The sequence below is a fragment of the Neofelis nebulosa genome, chromosome 7 (genome assembly GCF_028018385.1).
Source record: "Neofelis nebulosa isolate mNeoNeb1 chromosome 7, mNeoNeb1.pri, whole genome shotgun sequence".
Taxonomy (NCBI): Eukaryota; Metazoa; Chordata; class Mammalia; order Carnivora; family Felidae; genus Neofelis; species Neofelis nebulosa.
Window position 1 is genome coordinate 75,332,626 of NC_080788.1, and position 6,647 is coordinate 75,339,272.

Sequence of the window (6,647 nt, forward strand, 5' to 3'; positions counted from 1 at the left end):
TAGTTTTCCTTTTTCGGATTTCTGTTGTTGGCTTACTCCAGTCAGCCCCTCAATGTGATCGACTTACTTGTCTGTCTCCTTGTCACTCTTCTGGTGCCTCTCCTTTATTTTCATCACCAAGTACAGAACCTGGCACACAGGTTGTATTCTTTAAATGTTGGTTGAATGAGATGCACCTGGGTGGCTCATTCCGTTAAGCATCTGACTTCTGCTCAGGTAATAATCTCACAGTTTGTGAGTTCCAGCCCCATATTGGGCTCTCTGCTGTCAGCACGGAGCCTGCTTGGGATCTGTCTCTCTGCCCCTTCCCCATCACACTCTCTTTCTCTCAAAAATAAATAAACATTAACATTTTTTCTTTAAAAAAAAAAATGTTGGTTGGATGAATTACCTTCCCTGACTACATTGTAGGGATTTAGTGGAACTACCCTTGTCTTGGACCATCTCCTCTCTTAGAGGTAGTACCTGCAGGATCCCTCCTTGAGCCACCCAAGGTCATTCTGCTGAGGTGATCCACAGAGATTTCTGGACAGAACACTGGACGTTATCTTCCCTTTTAAATTCTGCTCTTCCTCCTGGGCTCTATATTTCTGTGCAGGGCACCTCTCCTCACCTGTGGGTTAGAAACCCAGACCATAGCCCTTAACTCATTCCTCCCTCCTCTCCACATCCAATCCATCATCAAGTCTAATCAGTTCTACTTCCTATGGAAACTTCCAACCCACCCCCATTTTCATTCTCACTCCCTCTTTCCTATTTCAAGTTTTCCTGTCTCTCACCAACCTCTCATCTTCAGTCCAACTCCTTTCTAATTTCTTTTCCACGTTGCTTTCATCATGAATCTTGTGAAATGCAAAACTGATCATATCATTCCTAACTGAAAGCCCTCTCTTGCATTCAAAAGAAAGCCCAAGCTCCGAAATATGGCAAAAGGATTTTTAATGATCTGGCCAAACTTCTCTTCATCTATACTCCTTGCCACTTTGCCCTTATGCACCTATATGCCAGACTTCATTAAATTGTTTTCATTTTCCAAATATACTGTGTTGTCTTACATTTCTGTGCATGGTGCATACTGGATGATTCCTCTGTCCTCCATGCCTCTTGGACTTCACTTTTTCTCATCTTTTGTGGTTCATCCACCTCTATGAAGCCCATCATAGTTATCTTCTTGGGATCCTCAATACATCTTTTTATCACCACCATTGTCACACAGAACCTATCTTGGAAGGTTGTTATAAGGATTAAATAAATTAGTAAATATAAAGTACTCGAAACAGTTCCTTGGGGCGCCTGGGTGGATCAGTCAGTTGAGCTCCCGGCTTCAGTTCAGGTCATGATCTCTCTGTGGGTTTGAGCCCCACATCGGGCTCTGTGCTGACAACTCGGAGTCTGGAGCCTGCTTCGGGTTCTGTGTTTCCCTCTCTCTCTGCCCTTCCCCCACTCACACTGTCTCTCTCTGTCTCTCAAAAATAAATAAACGTTAAACAAAAAAAAAAAACAATTAAAAAAGAAAAGAAAAGAGAAAAAAGAAAGAAAAGAAAAGAAAAGAAAAGAAAAGAAAAGAAAAGAAAAGAAAAGAAAAGAAAAGAAAAGAAAAGAAAAGAAAAGAAAAGAAAGGAAACAGTGCCCGGCTCATAGTAAGTACTACATATGCATTGTATTCTAAATGTTTACATGTCCGTCACCCCCACTGGGTGGGAGCCTCTTGAGGGAAGACCTTGTTTCTTTCTTGTACATCCAGCACCTTGTTTGTATGTTTACAGCTAATACAAACAGCTCCTTTTTTAGCCTTCTCTTTTACTGCCTTAGAAAACCCCTTGTCTTACAAGTCTTCTTAAATTCGAAGGTTCAAGAAGACAAGTGGTCAGAACTGAGAACTTTGGGCACATTGTCTCATGGCTACTGCTGGCCCCAGAAGGGTGTGGGCAGGGAGAACAGTACAGCAGAGAAGAAAAAGAGAAGGTGATTGTTCTCAGTCCTTACCGTGCATAGGAGTCAACCTCTTAGTGATCTTGTTAAAATACAGACTTCTTGGCCTCTGCTCCAGGGATTCAGGTTCATGAGGTTTATGCTGGCACCCAGAAATCTGAATTCTTGATTAATGTCTCAGTTGATTCCAATATAAGTGGTCTATAGACTATGCTCAAAGAACCCCGGGGTAAGGGAACAGTTTCATTCAAACCAAAACCAAATCTTTCAAGTCACCTAAGGAAAATTTCCAGGTAGAAGAGAGCTATACAAAGGGTATTGACTCTGTATCTCCGAACCTCAACTTCCCCTGCAGTTTCCTGTCTCTGATGAGGGACACCTGTCCCTGTATCAGTGGATGGCACTCAGTTGATCCTCTTCCACAAACCTGAAACCCGGGGGTTTTCTTATTACTGCTCCTCTCCACCCTCCACGCAGCTACATCCCATCCTTCCCCAAGCCGTGTAAATTCGATCTCCTAGGGACTCCTCCAAGCTTTCCACTCTGTCTCCAGCACCACCACGCTGGCCCAAACTTACCATCTCTATCTAGCATAAACAACTAGAGTTGCCTTCCAGTCTGTGTCTCTGCTTCCACGCTAACCCTGCTCCAATCTATTCTTGACACTACAAGCAGAGTAATCTGTTCAAAACACAATCTGGCCATGTCATCTCAAATTCCTTAAAGCTTTCAAAGGTTTCTTACTGCTCTAGGGAAGACAAAGATCCTGGATCTGACCTGAGAAGCGCCTTGTGTGGCCCTGCGCCCCTCAACTCCTCAACTCCACCTCCTCCACTCTGCCCTTTGCTCCTCTGCCTTGGCCACATTATCCTTCTTTGAGTCTTGCTTACTCTTCCAGACTCCCTTCCACCACAGGATCTTTGCAGAGGCTACTCCTTTTGTCTGTAGTGATCTCCCTTCCCTTTCTGCCTAAATATGGTCCAGGGTCACCTATTTAGGGAAAGCTTTCCTAACCACCACAACCAGGCTAGGTCAGATGCCTTTACTATAAACTTCAGAGCTATTTACTTTGTCTCATGCAGTTATTCAGTTAATCTGTTTCTTTCTCAGACTGCAAGCTCCACAGGGCAAGAACTAGGGTTGTCCTGTGCGCCACCACTTAGTTAATTGCTTGACACCCATCATTAAATGTTTGTTTAATAAGTGAAGGAATGGGTCCATTAGCCACCACCATGGCTGGACCCTGCCAGTCAATGTCTCCTGTAAAACTTGGGTCCAACTGTGGACAAACATTCCCTTTCCAGGGTAGACCTAAGAACATTTGAAGGTAGCCATTATTTTAAAAAATTAACTTTATTTTAAATAAAGTTCAGGGGTGTCTGGGTGGCTCACAGTCAGTTAAGTGACTCTTGGTTTTGGCTCAGGTCATGATCTCACAGTTTGTGAGTTCAAGCCCCCAAGTCGGGCTCTGAACTGACAGCCACAGAGCCTGCTTGGGATTCTCTGTCTCCCTCCCCTGCTTGCTCTCTATCTCTCTTTCTCAAAATAAATAAATAAACATTTAAAAATAAAATAAAAGTGCAGGGGCAACTGGGTGGCTCAGTCAGTTAAAGCCTCTCTTGATTTCAGCTCAGGTCATGATCTCACGGTTTGTGGGATTCGAGCCCCGTGTCAGGCTTGTGCTGACAGCAGGGAGCCTGCTTGGGATTCTCTCTCTCTCCCTCTCTCTCAAAATTAATAAATAAGCTTTAACAAAAAAGAAAGAACAAGGTAGGAAGGGAGGGAGGGAGGGAAGAAGAGCAACCATTATGGTCTTATCCATAAGTCTGGGAAACATTTATAAGTCACATCTTGTAAATTTTTGCTTTTGTATTTGTAATTAGCTCCACCTGGCTTACTATCCAGAAAATAAAATCTTCCTTTTGGTGTTTTTACTTCTTTTAGAATTTTCCAAGCACTCCATCCAAAAGGCCCAGCCTTCTAGCCTCTATGTTTATCTGGGGAGAGCCCTGCTGTCCACAGGGTCTGCCATACTTCTATCTCCTCAATGGCCTCTTACAAAATCAAGTACAGAGGTTGGTACATGTACTCTCAGGCTTCAACACCGAGATCCGGACTTTGCTCCCTGGGCCAGGGGGCTGTAGGAGCTTCTAGCATTAGCCATCAGCCTTGCCAAATCAAACCCACTCAGCTGGGATTCAGGGACCCTGATATCAAGCCTGGTTCTCCAAGCCTGGGATGGTCCCCTCCCCTGCTTTTAGGCCTCAGTTGAAGCTACCACAGTCCACATTAATGTTTCCAGCTGTAAATCTTAGGGCAGAAGGAATTAAAGAGAATACTCGTTCTTTACACTGGGTTACTGATGCAAAGAATCAACCTCCTCCCTAGTGATCAACTTTGTATACCAGCTGTCCCAGGAGAACCAAAACAGGTCACAAAGACTCCGAGACAATGACCTGCCTCATCGGTGCTGGGGCACCAACTAAGAGGGCAACTCTAGTGGATTTTGTAAAACCAAGACTCATAACACCTTCTTGTTATTTAAAAACAAAACAAGACACTCTGTAATACAGAGGATGATGTCAAAGAAATAATCATATAAACGAATATAAACTAGCAGGAAACAGGGTTCCCTAGTACAATTTTCTGAGGTACAGTCTCAGTAGGAGTCTGTACTGATGGTTATTACTCAGCTCCCCAGGTGCCCACTGATCTTGCTTTTCTAGAGCTGGTCCAGTCATGCACCATGCATTCTTCCGACAAATGCTCCAAAACACAATCCTCGACTGCTCCCCCAAGCCCTCAGACTCCCCATCACCGTCAAATTTAGTTCATCGTCCATTGGACAGATATTTATTGAGCACCTGCCGCAGGTCATGGACTGTGTGAATCTGCTGTAAGTAAGAGAGAGGTGGTCCCTGTCCTCATGGACTTACATTCCAGTGGAGGAGAGCTAAAGGTCCAGGGCCAGAGCACAGTAAGCCAAGACACTAGGGATTCTAATGCCTAACTCCACAGAATTAAAGGAGATGCCCCTATCAAGCACCCAATTTGAACTTAACTCACAGTAGGACCTCGGTATGTACATATTCGCTTCCTTCCCCCAAGTGTTTGGAGAACAGCTGGCCCTCCCCCTTTTTTTGTGTTTGTGTTTTCCTTTTTGAGGATTTTAAGTATGTTTAAGCTCTAACAAACCACAGGGGACCAGGGTAAAATGAACAAATGTGAAGCAAGTTACAAAGTTGTTAGAAATCTTAAACTGGCCAGGTGTTCAATAAAAAGAGATACTATTGTGTTGCTGTTCTTTCTGGAAACCAATTAACAAAATGTTTCGACCACCTTACAGATGCTCAATCCCTTTCCCCCAATAACTCTCACACTAGTGAGAGTGAGAAGTTATTTTAGGGAAATAAAAAATGAGCACAAAGACACATGCACTTGTACAAGGATATTTATCCCAGCTCTGCATGTAAGAGCAGAACACTGGGAAGACTGAAATTTCCAGCAAGGAGGGATTAATCAAATAAATCATGGCACTCTACGGTAGACAGTGTTTGTTCATTTGTTATTAAAAATGTAGGGATACCACTGGAGTTTGCTCCATAAATTCAAGGAACAATTAAAGATCACATCTTGCAAGTTGTTACTTTAAAAAAATTTTTTTTTGGGAGGGGGGTGGTGCCTGGGTGTATTGGTGGGTTAAGCATCCAACTTCAGCTCACATCATGATGTTCTGGTTTGTGGGTTGGAGTCCTGCATTGCAGTCTGTGCTGACGCTCAGAGCCTACAGCCTGCTTTGGACTCTGTGTCTCCCTCTCTCTCTGCTCCTCCCCTTGCTCACACACTCACACATACTCTCCCTTTCTCTCAAAAATAAATAAACATAAAAAACATTTTTTTAAAATGTTTATTTTTGAGAGACAGAGCGCAAGCTGGAGGGGAACAGAGACAGAGAGGGAGACACAGAATCCAAAGCAGGTTCCAGGCTCTGACCTTGTCAGCACAGAGCCCAATGTGGGGCTCAAAGTCATGAACTGTGAGATCACGACCTGAACTGAAGTCAGATGCTCAACAGACTGAGCCACCCAGGCGCCCCCTTTTATTATTATTATTATTATTATTATTATTATTATTATTATATTTATTATTATTAATGGCAAGTTGTTGCTTTTAAATGGCAAGGAGCAAATATCTCTTGTGCAGTCCTGTGATTGGCCCTGTTACAAGTCCTGGGACAGGGGTGTGAACCAGACAAAGTCTCAGTTCTTACTAAACTCACATTTCAGAGAAAAGAGATAATTTAATAAATAAACAAACATGCTAATGCCAAGAAGTGCTTGGCAGGACATGAAATAAAATTGGGTGATACACTAAAGAGACCAGGGGGCAGGAAAACAAATTAGATTGAAGGTCAGGGAAGAGCTCCCTGAGGAGATGGACCTGTGAGCTGAGGCCTGAATAACAGGAGGGGACTGGGCTTGCAACCTGGGGGCAGTGTTCTTCCAGAAGGAAAGTCAGGGGCCAGGCCCGTAGAAGGTTGTTGGGTTTTATTTGTTTGTTTTTAATGTGTATTTATTTTGAGAGAGAGTGCCAGTGGGGGAGAGGGGCAGAGAGGGAGATAGAATTCCAAGCAGACTCTACGCTGTTAGCACAGAGCCCAACACGGGGATGGGTCTCACAAACTTGAGATCATGACCTGAGCTGAAATCAAGAGT